This window comes from Ictidomys tridecemlineatus, chromosome 5 (genome assembly GCF_052094955.1).
Source record: "Ictidomys tridecemlineatus isolate mIctTri1 chromosome 5, mIctTri1.hap1, whole genome shotgun sequence".
Taxonomy (NCBI): Eukaryota; Metazoa; Chordata; class Mammalia; order Rodentia; family Sciuridae; genus Ictidomys; species Ictidomys tridecemlineatus.
In genome coordinates, this window is record NC_135481.1 from 160,507,467 (window position 1) to 160,529,181 (window position 21,715).

The 21,715-nt window shown below is 35.5% G+C and overlaps 1 protein-coding gene across 15 annotated transcripts in view; it reads left to right on the top strand.

The window, feature by feature from the left end:
- The window catches only part of Kif16b (kinesin family member 16B), a 281,133-nt gene that overhangs the window by 72,227 nt on the left and 187,191 nt on the right, over positions 1-21,715 (top strand). The window lies entirely within an intron of this gene.

Below are 21,715 nucleotides of genomic sequence, written 5' to 3' on the forward strand. Positions count from 1 at the left end.
TCGCCTGCATGTGTGCGGCCCGGGTTCAATCCTCAGCACCACATACAAACAAAGATGTGTGTCTGCCAAAAACTAAAAAATAAATATTAAAAATTTTCTCTCTCTCTCTCAAAAAAAAAAATAAATTAAAAAATTAAAATGCCTACATAACTTCTTGCACTGTCCCACTCCCCTAAGTCGTATACTGATGCAATCATTTGGAGCCATCCAGTGATGCCATTGGAAATGAAATTTCAGCTGAATCAATTCACTTTTTAAAAATATAGTGATTTGTTTATAGGAACTTAAAAAAAAAACAACTATTTTTTTTTTTTAATACCAGGGATTGAATCCAGGTGTACTTAACACTTAGCCACATCCCTATGCCTTTTTATATTTAATTTTGAGATAAGGTCTTGCTAAGTTGCTTAGGGCCTCACTTAATTGCTGATGCTGTCTTTGAACTAACAATCCTTTTGCCTCAGCCTCCTGTCTTGCTGGGATAGAAGCATATGCCACCATGCCCAGCTGAGTTTGCTTTTTTATTGAGGTTTAAAATACACAAAATGTGAAAATATGATGTGTGCAGCTCATGAATTTTTGCATGTGTTTACATGGGAACAAGGCAAGATGCCCTAGTAGATCAGGTCTTGGCCCAGCCAAGAGCAAACCACCCATCCACAAGCTACAGACTTCACCTTCATTCTAAGTTGGTGTCTCATTGGTATATGTGTATACGTGTATGTGTCATTTTAATCTAGATCTTACCCAACTGGGTGATGTGATTAACATAAATTCTGATTTTTTTTTTCAGATTTTTAGAATGGCGGTTTCAGAGGTTTTCAGAGTTTTACTATACTTTCATGGATTTTTTTTCTTTATAAGTCTTCTTATTACACAGCTAGATATTTACATTATGCCCTGTAAAACTGTTATATGTCCTTTTACTACTAGACTCTGAGTTGCAGAAGGTAGAGATATGTTCTGTTTTAGCTCTCCAAATTGCCTTGCATTCAGCAATTAGTAATAATAATATTAATAGGAGTAATAGCTGATAATAAATCACTGCACTCTTATTACATATTGGCCATCGTTCCAAGCCAGTAATGTCTAATAGAAGTATAATACAAGCAATATACACAATTTCAAATTTGGTAGAAGCCATATTAAAAAGGTAAAAGAAATAGCAGACTAATTTTAATAATGTATTTATTTACCCTAATAAATGAAAAAATTACCAGTTTGATATATATTTAGTATAGAAATTAGTCATGAAGTATTTTACATTTTTTCCCCTAATAAGTCTTTGTTGACTGGCCTGAATTTTGCATTTACAGCTCTTTTCAATTTAGATATTAAAGTTGCATCAGATACATTTGATATATATTTTGATTTTATAAATTTATATCTGAAAAATAATTTCTATACTAAGTATGTTGCAAATGTATTTAAAAGTTTTTCAGTAGCATAATTTTCAATTTTAATCCAATAAATTAAAATGCAAACTCCGTTTTCTCACAGCATTAACTTCATTTTGTGTATTTGGGCACTGTATGTACACAGCACAGTTTTTATTAGTGTATGGATTTCCTTTGTTATTCCATGCAACAGCATTGTGAAGATGGTAGTCTTAGTTTTTCAACTTTACAGACAAGGAACTGAGGCCCAGGAGGTACACTGTAAAGGACGGATGAGGTGAGGTTGGCATTGGAACCTATTTTGAGGTCTTAGATGGTCAGATTGTCTTCACATCTTTTCTGTCTGGCTCTTATTGTTTGAGACTGACTTCTCTTTAATTACTCTGTTCCATTTTTTTTTGTTTTGTTTTCATTTTCAAATGCACTGACTTTTGTTTGGTCATTTTTGCTCTTTTATATTATAAAGGTGGATGGCAAAAAAGTGGTCTTAAAAGTGATCCTTTATTTGTAGTGAATTTGGTTGTTTATCAGTATTTAAAAACCAAAATAGAAGATGGCCACTGTGGAAGCCCCATCTGCTGTTTTCTCCATAAATGTCAAGACAAGATTTACTTTCCATGAAATAGTGGCTCAGATCTCCCTTTGTGTTTTGTAATGCTCTTTATTTAATCATAGCTTTCCAGTATGGTTGGGCTTAGTCTTCTTTTGTCTTGGCTTGTTTCTAGCCTATTTCTTAAGCAAAGTATTATGGTTATGTCCCTGGATGTCATTTCGTTTTTCTAATGTTATTAACATTTGTTCTTATATTAATGTCATCTCTGGACATCTTTGCAACTTTTTTAACCCCCTGAAATGTATCCAGCCAGTTGTGTGTTCTTGTCTACTTTTATAGGTGATTTTCTACTTCATATGAAACTTACTTGCAGTTAATTGTTCTAGAGCCCTTTTCTGCAATGATGGTTTGTATAAAAGAAAGATATGAAATGTGTTCTTGGACAAGGAAAAATGGCCCAGTTCTGCAAAGTGTTATTGAGTGCTGCCTATATTGAGTGCTGCCTGTAGAGAACAGTAAAACAGTGACAGTTTTGCTTTGTGTCATCTGCCATGTGCTATATTCCCAAATGTCTGTACAGTTGCTTCCCCCCCCCCATCTTCTGCAGTCCCCTTCTCCACCCTGTGGATATCACCTGCATTGTGTTGTTGTTTCAGAGCCTTTCTCATTTGAATGAAATGGACAAAAGCTTGCTTTTTCTTGAGTTCTCATACATTCTGAATGGTAGCACAATTCATTTATTTGAGATATCTATCATGACTCTTTTTTTATAATTATTTAAGTCTTATTAACTGAGCTGGTCTGGTTTTACACCTGGATCTATCACTGATTAGTTGTATGACTTTGCCCAAGTTATGTCCTCTCTTTCTTGGTCTTAGTTTATTCTATTGTAAATGGGGTGGCCTGGTCTAGGTGAGCTCTGAGGATTCCTTCTATCTCTGAAAGACTTTGGGTTTCCCAGGGTAGTGTATAGATTTATCTTGTAGGCTCTTATCTTTGTTATAGGGACTCTGCCTCTTTTCTCTGTCTTGAGTGGTCTTCATTGAAGGCTCCTTTTTTTGTCCTTTGCCACTGGGCTTTCATTTTAGGCCCACTTTTCTTTTCAAATGTCTGCTTGGAGCCTTTGTTTAGTCTGGGAATTTATGTGTTATGTTATATATATATATATGTATGTGTGTGTGTGTGTGTGTGTGTGTGTGTGTGTGTGTTTTATTGTCAAATTACAAGTGTACTGTTGGTGGATTTTCATGAACTAAACACATCCATATATCCACCAACCAGCAAACATTATTAGTCCCTTAGAGCCCCTGCCATGTAACCTTGTGCTATCCTCTTCTCTCCAAAGGAGTTGTCTAGCCTTACTTCTAGCTTTGTTTATCCTGCTTTTGACCTTTATACACACGGACCATACAAAATGTATATTTTTGTGGACTGGCTTTATTTGTTCAACATTATGCCTGAGATCCACCCATATCTTTGCATAGTTGTCTAGTATTATATGCTGTAGGTCTATCACAGTTTGTTTATTCATTTTCCTCTTTGTATTTTGCCTGTTCCCTGTTTTTTTTTTTTACTTTTTTTTTTTTTTAATTTAGAAGTTAGTGTTGCTCTGAGCCTTCTGATACATGTCTTTTGGCAAATGTATGCACGTTTCTATTATGTATATGCTTAGATTCTGGATCTTGGAGTGGGTGTATGTTCAGCTTTTTTTTTTAATATTGAAAATAGTTTTCTAGAGTAGTTATATCAGTCACAGTCACACCTCCCATGAAGCCCAGTTGTTCCTCGTCCTTGCCAACATTTGTGGCTCTTTATCTTTTTTCTTTTAGCCATTTTGGTGAATGTCTAGGGGCATCTCATTGTGGTTCTGTTTTGAATTTCTTGATGGTGTGAATAAAACTTACATTATTTTTAATTATTATGCTTTTCCCAAAGACTTCCTTTCAGACCTTGTTATCAGTGAGTTTTCCCAGTGCTTAATGTCCTCAGTTGCTGGGTCACTGAGCACCCCTCTGGCTTTCTTCTGCTTATTTCACTCAGGTTACATATAAAGGTGTCACCTCAGTCATTTTGAAGAGCTGTCACTCACACAGTTACCAGCTTCTCACAAATGCTCAGTGGGACCTTCTGGGGAACCAGTTCAGTGATTTGGAGTCATCCCCACTGTGGTGGGTCTTTGGGTTCATCTTTTCACTTCCTTCCTTTTTTCTTTGAGCATTCTGCTGATTTTGCTCTTCCTACTTCTCTCATTTTAGATGTAGCCTCTAAGCCACAGTTGTGTCTTTTTGGACATATTTGAAGTTGTTTCTGCAAAATAAGAGTAATATCCATAATTATAGTAGAAAAACTCCATGTGTATTTTAAATTACTTAGAGCTCTTTCCTCAATTTAGAAAATCTTTTTTGACACACATTTCCTATAACCTAAACAAAGATTTATTCTGTCAGCAAAACTTCACTTACCTAGAATGTTGATGAATATCCTGATTCAGCACTAGAGCTCGCTTACATAGTATGATATCTCAATATCTTTATTAAAAGGCTTTAGACAGTTCTTACTAGTTCAGAAAGTACAGTTCAGAGTGGATACAACTTAATATGTTTTGGATCCAGGTCAGGAGTCAGCTTCTAAATGTCTTCAAGACATCTTTGCATATTCCACACTGAGTTCAGACCTGGTTTGTTGCCTGAGTTTTATCTATTTTGCAATATCATCCTGAAAGTCCAGTGATACTGTGTATGGTTTAAATAAATGACAGGCAATACTTAAAGCATCTTTTTCATAAAATTTATGAAATTTTTATGTTAGATTAGGGGGCACAAGAAAGAATGTTGACTAATCTCTTCTCCCATTTCCCATATCCCCCAAACTTTTTTTTTTTTAAATGAGAAATTGAAGACACAAGAACATAAGTAATGTGATCTTGAAGTTTTAGAGGTAGAAATAGGGCTGGGTCCCATTTTCTCACTCCCAATCCAGCACTCTTTAATTATTTAAGAATGGTATCTAAACACTTATATTCTTCAAACCAAAATGGCACATCACTTTGATGAAGAGGATATGGCTATCCTGCATCTTTTAGAATATATTTTAATATGAAGAATTTGAAGATAAGATATATCTAAATCAGAAGCCATTCTATAATGGGCTTCATTTGCATTTAAATTATTCTCCTTGAGAAAATTTGAAAGTTGGTTTTGAATAAATGGCTTGTATTTATAAAATTATTACATCAATCCAGAATGCTTTTTGTTAAATTTAATAGGAAGTTTTTTAATGTCTGCAGAGTCTCCTAACATCTTTGTCTGCTGTTAATAAGTAAAGCTGCAGTTGCATTTAAAATAAATAAAAACATTGAAGAACAAAATGACTTCTTCACCTCAACCAAACAAGTATATTTTCTCAATGGGTTAATATTATGCAGTATTAAAATTTTGGATTAGAAGACAGTTGACAGACAATGGGCATTCCAAATTATGGAAAAGGTCATTTATTTGAAGAGTAATGCATATTCCTATTTTACACTATGCATTCCCTGTGCTGGTAATGGGATAAATGTTATGTTACAGGGTGTGTTTTTGTTTCTCAGCACTAGATGTCACTGTAGTTAGGGGAAACAAGCCTATATTTAATTTCAGGGTCCTTGGTAGTGAAGTTGTTTGAAAGAGCATGACGGATATTGCTAAGTGGATCTGGGACTGGTTACTAGTGTTTTCCTTATGCTGTATATGTGTAAGAGATAAATTGTGAAGAATTAAGTATAGATAATTATTCAGATGGAATGTTGTCCTGTGTAGCTATGTATCTTGAGAATTGCTGCAGAAGATGTAAATTCATCTTCACATTCCTGGAGGTTCTTTTCTCATCCTTTTAAGTAGTTTTCTAAGGTTGCTTTGAGAGAAGAATACCTGGCTAATACTTAGAGCTAAGAGGTTTTCCCAGTCTGAGTCTTGGGTGGCCATTTTGATTAGCTTCGATTAGAAAGCTTCCTTTGTTATTTACTTATATCTGCCACTTAAAAGACTTTTTTTTTGTATGACATATCTTCTTTCATCTCTGCCTCCCCTCATCTTCAGAATATTTTTAAAAGAATTAAAATGGACAATTCCTTCTCTTTCTGTGATCATTCATTATGCATTCATTTAACAATGTCCAGTCTAGCAAAGTAACCACGGCTTTTAGGATAGTGAATATAGAATTCTATTCCTTGGTTTCAGCTGATAGTTGGAGTCAAGAATCTTTACAGATTTTCAGTTCAGATTTCCTCCAGATTTTACCTTGTTTATATGGAGTTAGGAAGAAGGGGCTGCCATAGTGACTGAGAGGTAGCAGAGAATAACAGTTAAGGCATGGACTCTGGAACCCAAGTGTATGCAATCCAGTCTTAGCTCTACCAGATGCTGGCTGTATGACCTTGAGTGACTCCTTTAACCTCTCTGAGCTTCAGTTTCCTCATCTGTGAAGGGGGATGCTAGTGCCACTTCATTGGGTTGTTAGAAATAAGAGTTGCCTGTGGAAGCATTGACAGCTGCTCTTCTGTGAGGGCTTGTTAGAGAAATAACTTTAGTTTTAGGCTGTCTGTGGCACTTTATAAATATCTCATTACTGTAAAGAATACTCACTTTAATCTGAGAGGGAAAAAGAAAAATCTTGAAACAACAAAGTAATGTTTGTCTCTTATAAAAGGACTGGAAACAAACTACGATGACCATTGATGTCACTTCAGTTGTTCAGTTAACTTTTATCAAGCACTTGCCTATGAGAGGTGTTGTGTGAACATGAATATGACACTTTCCAACTGGTGGAGAAACCAAACTTGTAAATAGATAATGAAGTATGTTGTTATTGGTGCTAAGTTAATAGGAGTTAACTGGATCAGGGAGTACATGTGGCTGTAGGTTATGCCACCTAGTGAAGAGGCTCCCTAACACTGAATGAGAATACAGAGATTGGCTGCTGTTGGCATGGGGTTAGTTGTTCATGTCTGTCAGAGCTAACATCTGTGTAATTCTCTTGGACTTTCCCTTTGGTTTTGAAAGTCTTTGCATCCACATCCTCACATCTGAGATATGTCAGAAGGAATGAGGAAGGGCAATGGGGCATATATTAGTTGACCATTCTCCTCTGATAAGCTCTTCTCAACAACTTGGGTCTCTATTCTTTCTTTCTTTTTTTTAAGTTGTAGATGGATACAATCTTTATTTTTATGTGGTGCTGAGGATGGAATCCAGTGCCTCATATATGTGAAGCAGGTGCCGTACCACTGAGATACAACCCCAGCCCTGGGTCTCTGTTCTTTGCAGAAGTATGCCACATGATGTTTTTTTTACCTGGGTATGTTTATGTCTCTAACAAAACCAAGTTTCTGTTCATAAGGAAAGAAATAAAAGCAGGAGACTGTTCTGACCATAAGCCCTTGCTGTGGCCAGTCATTGTTCTAAGCATTTTCCATGTAATAGTTCATTGGAATCTCATAGTAATCCTGTGATGTGGACATTCATTGTTCTTTTGTAGGAAATGGAGGTTAGAGTAGGTAAGAAACATGTTACACAGCCAGTAAGTGAGAAGGTCAGCTAGAAGTCAATGTATGATTGGTGGAGATACAAAGAAGGGTTTGGTCAATAGATCATGTCTTCAGAAGATGGATGAGGATATCAGGAAGGGTTCAGAGAAGGGTCGGCTTTGAGGGTAGTCTTAGAACTAAGTTGATGCTGGGAATCCTGGGTTGGATAAGAAAGGCTTCCTAGTGGCCTGAGCTCAGAAGAACCTATTACCTTGGAGAATAGGGGCTTTGGGGGAAATTGAGTGAGCTTGTAGCATGGGAGTTCAGGGATAAAAGTGCCAAGACTAGGGAAAGAAAATGGATCAGATCATGGCAGACCTAAATTTCCCATTAAAGTTCTTATTGCTTCATTATTGCTTCAGAAAAATACTGAGCTAATTTAAATTCTGGACATATATTCTGAAGACATTTTTCCCGTTTAGTTTCATTATCTGAGCCATCAGTATTTCTTTTGAAGTGTCTAAGTAGTATATTGAAATTTCTTATTCATTTCTCATTTCACATTGAATTAATGACAGAATATTCAAAATGGATGGAATCTTAGAGCTGATCTTATCCAACCTTGTCATGTCATATTGGGAAATCTAAGGCCTACATGCAGTGTATCTTTTGCTGAAGGCTCTTTAGGATTACATAGAGTTAATGTCCAAGCTGAGATCAGAATATAATGCTCTGATTCCTAGTTCAGTGTCCATCTACCATAGCAGTATTTTCCAGAATGTTTTCTCTTTGGCCTTGTATTTTTCTTTGCAGGATAATGCTATTTATTTTATAATTTTCTATTATGTGTTTAATATGTATCTTCTCTAGATTCTAGTTCCAGTTCTTAGTTCAGGGCATGTCACTCAGGAAATTTTTATTGATGAGCTTTTCCTATATAAATGTGGTACACACACATACACAGAGAGGCGGGGGGAGGGAGGAGATATTCTCTTTTAAATAAGTCTGGGAAACATTATATTAAATCAAATTAACAGACTTGTTATAGAAAGTCGAGAGAACTTTTAATACACTCTTGTGCTTTGTGGTTTTAAGATGGATGGATGGAGGGGTTCACTTGTCTCAGACTTGATTATGTTCTGAGGATTTCTAGTTGGTCCTAAGCCAAATGTGTTTTTCAGTTGTGGTGTCCAGAACTTAAGAAAACTTGTATCTTGAATTGATTCCTTAGAACAAAAGTGCTTTTTGGTCTTTTGGTCTTTGGCAATTATTAAAATGGAGAAGTTTTCTTCTAAAGAAACCTGTTGTCTTAAAATATAGTGACATTCTAAAAAATGACAGTTTAGTTTCTGGAACTTGGCTCTTGTTTTTATACTCTAGAGTATTCATATGCATTGTGGTTAGACTCTAAGGTTGTCCCACCAAAGTCTCTTTAACTCAGAGAATGAATAATATGCTCTGAGTTAAAGAGCCAGTATTTAGGGAGGGGATTGGCATGATAATGCACATAGACTAGGTAGGCAGGGCAGGAGCAGAGTGAAAAGTTGGCTGACTGGTCGCAGCCACTCACAAGGGTAGGACCTGATCTGCAGGGGGATAGGGACAAACAGCATGATGCCCTTGTGGGGATGTTGTTAGTACACCGATGTCACTGATAATCATGGAATTCAGGAAACTTTTCCTCAGAGTGTGTGGGTATCTGTGTTTCTAGGATGAGCTTAAGCCCTTTATCTTTGTACTAGTGAAGTTATATAAAATTAGAATCATGTTTTCCCCCAGCTCATACCTAGCACAGTGTGGTGTTCACCCTGGAACCAGTGAATTTGGTGTCAAAGGTCAGCTTGACTGCTTGTCATTTGATCTGCATAACCTCAGTGTCCTCCCCCTAAATGGGTAATAATTATTTCTACCGCACTGTGTCAAAAGGTAATCTGTATCAGTTGCTCAGTACAGTGCCTGCAAGGGGGATTGGCAAATCTTTTCTGCTAAGGATTAAATAATAAATATGACATGATCTGTTTCAATTACTTCAGACCATGTGTAGGGAGACCACAGACAGGAGGGGACATAAACAAATGAGCATGGCTGTGTCAGTAAAAGTTTATTTAAAAAAAAGTAAGGCAGAGTGCTAAATTTGACCTTCTGACCATTAGTTTGCACATCCCTGCCCTAGAAGATCAAATGTCAGTAGTTGATAGAAGCTGTGCTGATACATTTTTTTTTACACTTGGGTTCATGTTAATGTTAAACAAAGCATAGAAGTTTGAATTTTGATATTTGTTGAATGATCCCAATTATGTCGAACTATATGTAACCAAGAAACTAAGTAAATAATGTCATTACCTCCAGAGTTTGTATCATCACAGATTTTCATAAGATATAATTAGCAAAATTTAGTGAATGAAGATAAGAATTAATATAGAAAGTTTATAAGTATAATAGATAAGCCAGCCATACTCAGCTGTCTCACAGTGAGGTCTGAATGGGAATAGTTACTGAGGGTTATCTGACCTCAGTAGCTGGGTCAAATGGGCTCCTGATTTACTTGTGCATAGTTGTGTGATTGATTTTTGTATTAGCCATTGGTGTCTTCTCTCTGTTTCTTTTTATCTCTCCCTCTTTCTCTCTCGTTTCCCTCCCTCCTTCCCTTCCTCTCTCTAGATAACCTCCTTCCCTTTAGGTAACCTGGCTAGACATTTATTGATTTTATATTGATATTGTTGAAGAACCAACTTTTGGTTTTGTTGATTTTTCTCATTTGGGTTCCTGTTTTCAATTATATTGATTTCTACTGTAGTTTTAATTTTTTAAAAATTTATATTTTGTTTGGCATTTAATGCATTTTTTCTAGTTTCCTAAGGTGGAAACTTAAGTGATTAACTTATGATTTTTCTTTTTTTTCCCCCTAATATATGTCTAGGATGATATAAATTTTCCTCTAGGTACTGCTTTTGTTGCATTCCATAGATTTTGATAAATTGCAGTTTCATTTTCATTTACTTCAAAATGTTTAAAAATTGAGATTTCTTTTCTAATCCATGTTTCTTAGAAATATGTTTTTTAATCTAGTATGATTTGGAGATGTTCTGGCTATTTTTCTGTTGATGATTTCTAGTTTAATTTTATTGAGGTCTGAGAGAAGAGATTATATGATTTCTTTTTTTTTAAACTTGTTAAAGTGTCTTTTATGATGCAGACTATAACCTATTATGGTGAATGTTTCAAGTGACCTTGAGGAGAATGTGTAATCTGTTGTTACTGGATGAAGCAGTGTATAACTAGACTCAATTATATTCAGTTGATTGATTTTGCTGTTGATTTCAACTTTGTCCTTACAGATTTTCTGCTTGTTGGGTATGTCCATTTCTCATAGAAAAGTGTTGGAAGTTTCCAGCTCTAATAGTGAGCTGTCTTACTCTGTTTTGCTCTTTTTTTTTTTTTTTTAAAGAGAGAGTGGGAGAGGAGAGAGAGAGATAGAGAGAATTTTTAATAATTATTTTTTTAGTTCTCGGCAGACACAACATCTTTGTTGGTATGTGGTGCTGAGGATCGAACCCGGGCCGCACGCATGCCAGGCGAGCGCGCTACCGCTTGAGCCACATCCCCAGCCCTCTGTTTTGCTCTTGCTATAACAGACACTGGGCTTATTTAGGAAAAATGAAAGGGGGTTATTTAGAAAAAGAGTCTTATGCTTAGGCTTATGGCCTTAGAGGCTGAATGTTCAAGATCAAGTAGCCACATTTGTTTGGCCTCTGTTGAGAATCTTCTGGCCATGTCACAACATTTCAATGGTATTATTGTAGGAGTGTGTGCCAGAGACAGAGAACAGTCACCTGGAGAGACAGGAAGCAGGAGACATTCAGTGGTCAGCCTTGCTCTTTTTATGACATCTTGCTTACTGAGAACTAACTGGGATTCCCTGAGAACTACATTAATCCTTTTCAAGGGCTATACCACTAGTGACCTAATCACCTTCCATTACAGCCCTCTTCTGAGAGGGTTCCACATCTGAACACCACCACACTGTGGACCAGCCTTCCAGCACATGGTCTGTGGGGGATAAACCACATTCAACCCGTGACATGGGTTCTTCTGTTAGTTCTTCAGTTCTATCAAGTTTTGCCTCACATATTTTGACTTTATGTTGTTGTGCCATACACAGAGATGACCGTTTGCCTTTTGGTGTATGTTCCTCTTTGTCTCTTGCTCTGAAGTCTATTTTTTCTGAAATTAAAGTTGCTGCTCCCACTTTCTTTTAATTTGTGTTACTGTGGTATATTCTTCTCCCTCCCCATTCTTCTGCTTTCTATCTAAATTTATCTTTATATTGAAGTCCTTTTCTTATATACACAGTTAGTTGGATCTTTTTCTTTTTTTGGACCCACTCTGATGATCTGTCTTTTCATTGGCATGTTTAAATCACTGATGTTTAAAGTGATTATTGATATAGATGGATTAATATCTATCGTATTTGTTGCTGTTTTCTATTTGTTGCCATATTTCTTCCTGTTTATATCTTCCATTTTTTCCTGCCTTTTGTAGTTTTAACTGAGCATTTTATATGATTCCATTTTTTTTCCTTAGTGTATCCATTATACCTCTTTTTTAGTTGCCTGAGAGTTCACAGTATGCATTCATAGCTAATCTAAGTCTCTTTCCAAATAACCCTATACTGTTTCATGGGTAGCATGAGTACTTTAAAGCAAAATATTCCTAATTCCTCCCTTCTGTCCTTGATATCATTGCTGTCATTTATTTTACCTGTACACACATATATATATCTACACACACATAGGCCTGTGTGCACAAGTATGATTGAACACACATTATTGCCGTTAATTTGAACAAACTAGTTTCTATTAGCTCAAATAAGAATGAGGAAGATAAAACTGTTTTATCTTCATTTATTCCTTTTCAGTAATTTTCCTTTCTTTATGTAGATCCAAGTTTCTCATCCATGTAATTCTCTTTTTTTTTTTTTTTTTTCTGGAGAACATTTGACATTTATTTTAAGGCAGGTCTACTGGCTACAAATCCCTGAAGTTTTGTTTGTCTGAGAAAGTCTTTGTTTTCCTTCTCTGTTGGAGGATAATTTCCAGGGAATTGAATTCTGGGTTGGTGGGATTTTTCTCTCAACCCTGTACATTTCACTCCACTCTCCTTTCTTGCATGCTTTCTGAGTAGTCTGATGTAATTCTTTCTTCCTCTACAGGTAGGGTATTTTCCCCCTTGACTTCTTTTGAGAGTTTTTCTGTATCATTGATTTTCTGAAGTTTGCATATTATTCGTCCAGGTGTAGTTTCTTGACATTCAGCCTGCTCTTAGCTTCCTGTTCCCCTAGTTTGGTGTTTGACATTAATCTGCAAGAAATTGTCAGTCATTATTGTTTTGAATACTGCCTCTGTTTCTTGCTCTCTTTTTTCTCCTTCTATTTTCATTATACATATGTTAACACCTTTTGCAGTTGTCTTTCCCATTCTTGGATATTCTTTTCTTTTCCTCCCTCACCACTAGTCTTTGTTATCTTTGTTTTTCAGTTTGGGGAATTTTTATTGATTTTAAGCACAGAGATTCTTTTCTCAGCTGTGTCTAGTCTACTAATGAGATATCTAAGGCAATCTTCATTTCGGTGACAGTGTTACATTTCTCTTTGATTCTTTCTCAGAATTTATATTTTTACTTGCATGATACATTTTTTCTTGCCTGTGTCTACCTTTTGCATTAATACTGTTATCATATTAATCAATTAAAAAAATTTCCTACTCTGATAATTCCAACATTCCCATCATATATATATATATATATATATATATATATATATATATATCATGACTCTGATGATTGTTTTCTCTCTTCAAACTGTGTTTTTTGCCTTTTAATGCACTTACATTATTATTGTTGTTACTGTTATTGGTATGGAAACCAAGAGGGAACCATCTGTTGCAGTGGGTAAGAGGCCTTTTGTAGTGTGATGGTAGAATGTGGGAGGGAATTGTCCTGTGATTAGGTCTTGTGGTGAGCTTGTGCTCTGGTCCATGAACCTTAAAAATGCTTCTCAGTTCCTCTTTCCCCTTTGGGTGGAACAAAATGCTGGAGGCAGATGGTGTTGAGTTGTTATCCTAACTCAGGTAGGACAGGATCTGAGAAAACCCCTGGTAAAAGAGATTCTCCATGGGCATGAGTTGTTAGCAAAAACAGAATGGTTGGTGAAAATATTTGAAAATATTTCAGTTTTCTCTCTCTTTTAGGAAGTGTGAGGAAATTTTTTTTCCATCTTTACTTTAAGAATCTGGTATGACTATTGAAGATAAAACTCAAAAAAGTATGTACAGTTTTCCATCACCTCCAGAGGATTTTAAGAGACTTGTCCACACCAAACTTCCTGCAGCAGTTACCATTTAGGTTTTCCTACCTTTGTACTGGGTTCCCCAGTGATTTTTGCTAGTGGGCTTCTGTTCCAGGAAGCTGTGTTTCTTTGTATGCACCTGTCTCTCTAATTTTGGGGCAGCAGTATACCCTATAACCTCAGTTCTCTGACAGATCCTAGCAGAGTTGTTGATCCTTCAGTGTGTTCAGATTTTTACTTATTAGAATGGAGTGACAATTGTTAATTGTCTTGTACTCTGGACTGGAAACTGGAATTCAAGTCTCAAGTTATTTTTTCTTTTCTTTCTCCCTCCCTCTGTCCCACTCTCTCTTTAACCTTGCAATAGTTTTTTTCTTTTTTCTTTGAGATGGACACAATACCTTTATTTATTTATTTTTATGTGTTGCTAAGGATGAACTCGGCACCTTCCACCCTGATAGGAGAGTGCTCTACCTTTGAGCCACAACCCCAGTCCCCCAGGCATGGATTCTCATTCAAATCCTCATCTGTGCTGAGTAATTTTAAATCCATTATAATATTTATTTACATATAAATAAGCTAAATAAACCTCACTTAAAATTTAATTTTTTAAACAAATTGTGAAATAACTGCTTTTCCTGCCTTGCACTTCTGAAAGATGGTGGTGAGATATCCTCTTAGGTCCTTTTGTTTAGCAGAAAATTATTGTGCCTACTATGTGCCAGGCAGGCCTGAGAAACTGGGCATGAAGAGCAAGAAAGGCAAGCACTTGGTCCTCATTGAGCTCTTGTTAAATAAATTCATTAAGTTCAAGAGGAAAAGAGAAGTAAAGAAAGAATGACTATTTTTTTCCATTAGGAATTCCAGTTAGAAATTTTTATTTATTTATTAATTTTTAAGTGAGAGAAGTAGAACTGCCTTCTTCAGCCTTGCTATGTAGAATTTAATATGTGATGTGATTGAGTGTGTGAGTGTATATAAATGTATGTCTTAGAATCTTGTTGGAGATTCTAGAAGTGATTTTTTTCTGTCCTCTTTAGTTGTTGACTTATTGAAACTAATTCATGTAGAGATTTTGCATATAACTGTGTACTTACGATAAGAATATAAATAACTACTGCTGCATGCTTTAAAACAACATGTTAAGATGAGTTAACGAGTAGTGCAGGGGACCATTGCACTGTCTGCACACAATATTTCAGAGGGGTGCAAAATGTTTCACTGTTGAAGGGCAGAGCCTGCATGATGGACTGAGATCATCTGACCACCTCCCAGGATTCGAGAGACTGTGGATCTAAACTGCATTAGCAAAGAGCCGTTTTTTATTCTAAAGAACCTCTTGACTTCCCATTCATTATAATTAAATACCATTGTAGCCCCTAGCCCTGTGTGGAATTGGTTTGTTCAGCTTTTATCTAGAGGCAGAGAATACATTAGAATAAATGACGACTAAAAATTCTTTATTGCCCCAATGTTAAGCATTTCTTTCTTTTAGGAGCTGGAAATGCTTTTCCAGGCATGTATTAATCCTCTTGAGGCCTCTTTTGCAATAGGGCAAGAGTTCTTATCTCTTTCACATTTATTTTTCAATAGATGGGAACCTGCATGAAGCATCTGACAGTTCAATGATTTAAGCAAGGGTCATTCCCAGAATTCATGGTAGTTAGAACTCAACTTCTGGCCTCTCTTCATGTAGTCCAAAGTTCAGCCTATCTGATCTCCTGTGTCTGATAAATATTCAGCTTGAACAGGTTCTCAGAGAGCAAGGAATTAATCTCTGACCCTTGGCAAATAGCATTTTATTTCATTTTGAAAACCAACACTTTTAGACAATTGGGACACAAGTATGAAAGAATAAACAAGGGAATTTGGCACTTAGTTCATCTGGAGAAGAACTTCACAGTTGGTGCCAGGGTACCCCAGAAAAACAATTGAATCTAGAACTTGTACTGCATGCCTGTCTTAAGGTGCAGTTATGGTAGGAATTAGAGGGCAAGGCCTTCAGACTTCTTGAATATTGGCTGAAGGAGTTTTGCAAAGCTGTGCAACTCCTTGAACATGTACAAGTTGGTGTCAGAATATAATCTTCACACATTTAATGTTTGCACAAAGATGGGATTTTTGGTGGGTTTTACATGTTAATATTTTAAAATATTATGTCATTTAAAATAAAATGTCACTCTTTTTTTGTATATTAGAATCCAAATCCATAGAGGTTTGGTGTTTACCATTATAGTACAAAAATACATCAATACTGTCTCTTTAAATTGTTGGAATTTTATTTATTTACTTATTTATCAGTACTGAGATTGAGCTCACAGGTGCTTAACAACTGAGCCATATCCCTTTTTAGTTTTAGATAGGGTCTTACTAAGTTGCTGAGGCTGGTCTTGAACTTATAATACCCTTGCCTCAGCCTCCTTAGTCTCTGGGATTTTAGGCATTACATTCCTGTGTCCAGCCAACTGTTGGAAATTTTACATCATTCTCTTTTCTCTTCGAACTTGTATATCCAATTTGCCTCACAATTTTTTTTCCTAGTTTAATATATTTTTATGCTTGTAAGTTTTTCTTTGATCTTTATTATAATCCCTTGCAATAAAAACATGCAAATAAATTTAAATGTATTTAAAATATTTCTTATAACCATGAGGCTCTAATTATTTAAAAACTTCCTTACATAGTGCATTATCATTATAATTATTAGTGGCACACACTATATCAAAGCAGCATATGTTTTATACATTTTGATAACTAATTATTGAACCTTAAATATGCTGTTACAAGAGTATCATTTGACAAAATGTATGGGGGCTTTTCCTTCAGTTAGATCATGAAACTATGTATGCCTGTTCCCAGGGACATTGAAAGAGGGGCCCAGAATTACCCTTTGTAGACCTTTTCAAGTAATTGAGTTGTTGGAATATAAAGAGCTGCTTTAGTAATATCCCTCAGTTCTTTTGAAATGTCTTTATGTAATGAACTAAAAGTCACATAGTAATCTTCCATCAAAAATTATTCACTCTGTGTATTGGCAACTTGAGATTTTGTCCTTCAGTTTTGTTGAAAGCCAAGAATTGAAAACCATCTGACCCTACTCCCCAATCCTCACCCCCAAAACAGGCTTCGTTACCTAATCATTAAATACTTTAAACTTTCTGGGAAGTTGACCAAAAAGGCTTATCAGAAGACTATTGATCATACCTGTTGCTTTTTCACTTTAAAGCATGTATTCTAGAAAGGTTGGGAATGCATTTTTATACCATGAACTTTATGGATATTTTTTTCTTTTTGATTTTCTTTTCTTTTTGGAGGTGGAGGAGAGAGGGAGAGAAGAGGGGAGAGTGTGTGTGTGTGTTCGTGTGTGTGTGTGTGTGTGTGTGTGTGTGTGTGTGTGTGTTTGCGTTTGCATGTATGTGTGGAATTGTAGAATTAATTACTGTCATTTCAGCTAGGAAAATCAGGTGTTTTGTTTGAGAACATCTGACTTCACTTTTCAATTCAAACAAGTTTGCTAAGAATTATTTTTCTGGCATCTCTGCCATTTCTGTTTTCTAATGCTGAAATACTTGAAAGCTAGTGTACAGTGCCTTCCTCTGACTTTGCCAACTTGAAGTAAACTTTATCTTCTTGTGGTTGATAATAACTTTATGTCTTGTGGTTGTCTCTGTGTGCATTGTTCTCAAGGGAATCTGATACATTTAAATTCAGAGCTTCCCCACAGAGATCAAAATTCCGGATTTTACTATCACATTAGTTTTCAATGGAAATGCATAGAAGAAGGGAAAGAAAGACAAGTCCTGTCATATGCCTTAATTAGGGAGGCTTAGTTTACCATATATTCAGATTTTCTCTTTGTTTGGCATCACGAGTGTACCATGAAATATTTATGGGTAGCAGATATGTTCTCCTCTTCCATTTCTCTTGTAAAATGGAAACAAAGAAGCGTGAAATAAGAAACCGGTTGAGGTAAGGGTTGAAGCCTTGCAGATGCCTTCTCAGATACATTTTACAAAAGTGTACATGTGGAAGTTGAATATCAGGAAATTAATTCTCTTCAGACTACCCATAATTAATATTTCCTTTTAGTTCCAGTTCTGAGATAAGGCAGAATATCATGGGGGAAGGGCCTCACAGAGGAAATCTGCTCAGCTCACAGCAGCTGGAAAGCAGAAAGAGAGAGAGGGGAAGAAGACAGAGAAAAGATAAACTCTTCCAACAGTACACTCTCAGTGACATGCTTACCCTAATTAATTCCCATCCTGGAAAATATTGACTATTATTCAGTATTCTAATAAGAAAACAGTCTCACTTTTAGGAAGGACTCTTATGTCTTTCTCTGTTACCTCAATGTGGTCTTGAGTTAATTGTGGTTTTCAGTCATTGATATTCTTGCCTTTTTGATGTGAAAATTATAAACCATCTTTAGTTTGGCTTCACTATGCTCAATGTAGCTATGTGTGTTTACTCTTTTCATGTGGAGTGATATGTAAAGGGGGCTTATTTTAAGTAGAGTTGTGATTTTATTTTTTTCCTATTAATTAATTTCTTTTTCTAAGGAAAAGTAGAGCTATTGGGTTTCATGAGGAGTCTGGGTTCTTTATTCTAACTGGATTGAAGGAGGAGAAGATTGGAAATCTACTACTCAAGGAAAAGATATATTATTAGTATTAAAATATATTTTATTACCTATTTTGCATATTCATATTTTTTATCTCAAATAGGTTTAAAATAAACCCAAAATTTTATTTTAGGTCTTTGCTATAAAAATGAAAAGTGACTTAAGGTTATGCATTTTGCTTTGAGTATGAATTCAGCAGCATCCTATACATTTTGATATAAAATATTTATATTTTTTAGATTTTATAGTAGTTTATGATTAAAAGTAAATATATATTTTAAATTTCTGTAAGTTTTAGATACATTTGGGAATTTATTTCTGGATTATTGATTTATGATTACAATATACTCTATCTTTTTTGTAAGTCTCCTTTTTAATTGTTTCCATTTGTATCTAGACTGTATTTGGATTAATGAACTTCATTCTTTTTTTCTGATTTACGTTGCTTACCATGAGTTCATTAGACTGTGGCTACTGTTTCTCTTCTTCATTTAATGTATCTTGGAGGGATAGAGGTATCATCCCAAGATGACCTTGAGTTTTGTCTTTGACAGTTTAAATGTCTTTAGGGCTTAGGATGTTTTTGTTAAAGCTTAGATATGTTCCATTCTCTTCTCATTCTGTTCCCCCCTCACCCCATCTAGTGCTGAGGAGAAATCTTAGATGAACCTGATTTTATTGCTTTGAAGCCAGGCTGCATTTAATTTTTATTTGTGCTTCTTGTGGCATTTCCTTGTTATCTTAAAAGTACATTACTAGGTTGTATGCAGCTACGGGTCACTTCAGTCTTATTTTGTCTGGATTCATAGCAAATACTATAAATTTAAACGTGGAAAATATATGTCATTTGGACAGATACTCTTTTTTCTCCAATATTACTTATCTTCCCCAACTTAATTCTCCATTACTCTTTTAAAGTAGATATTTGCCAGTAGTACAAGACACATATGCCTTTGAAAACTTTGATGACCTAGAAAATAATGGAGCATTAAAACAGAGCCAGCCCTTTGAGCACAGGTCAAAAGCCAAAGAAAGATTGAAAGGTACTGGCATGTTTTAGGAACTTGTGGAAGAGACCCTCTAGTGCATAAGTCTTTTAAGATAGGATTTTTTGTTTCTGAGCCTATGGGAGATTAGCAAAAATCAAATCAGAAGTAGGCTAGGAGCTGTGAGGAACAGGCCCAAGATATCGGGGATAAGTGACAATGTGCTGATTTTAAAAGAGGGAGAATAATTTTAAAAATTCAAACATTTTGATGACTCTTTGGTTTAGGATGAAGGCCGCCTTAAGAGGTCCCACCAAAGATAGGCAGTAACTTTTGCTACACTTGGGCCTTTGGAGGTTGCATTGATTACTTTTGGATCCAGGGATTGATGACACTGTGCTCGACTTAAGAGCCCAAGAAGGTGTGCTACTACTTTTAGGAACACTTTCCTTGAATGTACATTTTAAAATATATTTTTAAGTTGTAGGTAGACACAATACCTTTATTTTTATTTTAATGTGGTATTGAGGATTGAAACCCATTATTAGGTGAGTGTGCTACCACTGAGCCCCAGTCCCAGCTCCTGTAATTATGTTGTAGAAAAAGCTTGGGCCTAGGCTTTTGGGAAAATTTTTTAGAGAACACCCATTGACTCCCCCAGCTACAGTGTTGGTTGAATATGATATTTTATTTTTATTATTATTTTTTAGTTGTAGGTGGATACAATATCTTTGTTTTACTTATTTATTTTATGTGGTGCTGAGGATTGAACCCAGTGCCTCATACATTTGAGGCAAGTGCTCAATCACTAAGCTACAGTTAATGCATAGTTTTTATATTTTATCCATGTATCATCTCCCTCCAATTGCAAGTTTATTGAGGTTGGGGCAACATTTCATGTTTCTCTGTATTAGTCAATAAATGTTTGCGGATGATTGTCTTAATAGTGAGGGCATACTTCTCAAAAATCAGAAATATCAGTATACCTGTAATTAAATTTATATTGAATTAGTTTGGCAAGAAATTATGACTCCAGGCACTTGTTTAAAAAATGATAATAATATAAATATTAGAGTTGGTGAATGGGAATTCGTGTTTGCTCAATGTAAGTTCTAGAAAGACCTCTGATTTTATTAATTTTCATTGTTAAAAGTAAGCAGACTGGATATTAGTTATATTATGTTTCATCCTGTAGTGAATGAAAATGCCTTTTAGAATAAGAACACTAATACCTTCCATTTATATAGCACCTTTCTTCTGAACAGTTTAAGTACTTTCCAGAAATCATCTCATTAATCTCTTTGGCTTTCTGGCACAATGGCTAGTAGAGAGATAGGAAGTGTGTGTGTGTGTGTGTGTGTGTGTGTGTGTGTGTTTATGCACATGTGTATATTTTTATGTGGATTTCCTTACTCTTTCCTTTGCTTTTCAAAAATTTGATATAATGTATGCTGGTTTCTGAATTTAATCTTGGCTCAAATTTGACATTTTTGTTAAATATCATGTTTTTAAAAATTGCATACCATTTTTGGAATATTAAGACACGTTTATTCATAAAGAAAGAGCTTTCTGGAAAAAATACATCTTCTATCCATATACATCAGACCATTAATCAAAAATTGATACCAGAAATGTTGTCAGGACATGGATTTTAGCAGCAGCTTCCTGTTTTGACTTTTAAAATGAGATTTGATTTCTTAATGATTGCCTTTATTTTCATGCCCGTTTTTGGGTAAGCATTTGCCTAGGTGACAAAAGCCAGTGTTTGATAGAAAGTGAGTTGGCAAAACTCTTCCTAATTTAACATTTTCTCTGTATATAGAGTGACTGTATTAATTTTTCTGGCATCTTTGTTTTTTTGCCAGAACTTGCTCATTTGGGCAGTTGTTTATGCTGCATCTGTCATTTTCTTTAATTGATATTCATCTTCAGCAGCCATCAGTGCCTTCGTGGATTGCTCTCGCAGCAGCTGCATTTTGGCAGTAAAGTGGATCACAGCAAAACTACACCATTTTGATCTGAGTTGTGGCAGAATCTTTAATGGATTTCTTGATTGATTAAAGTAGAAGGGCCTCATGAAGCCAGAAGAAAACTATCCCATTTCTCCTATCTCCTAAAATACTGATTCTGAAGTTTTTTCTTGGTTGTGCTTTACTTGGGTAGTGCAGGTTAGTTTTTCTTTTTCATCCCACAAGAATAAAAGGATTTTGCTTCTATCTTTCTTCTGTGATCTTGTACCAATGTGCCGGCATAGCTAGGTGGCAAAGCTGTCCTTGATTATTGTGATGTCCTGTTTCAAGTCCTTGTTG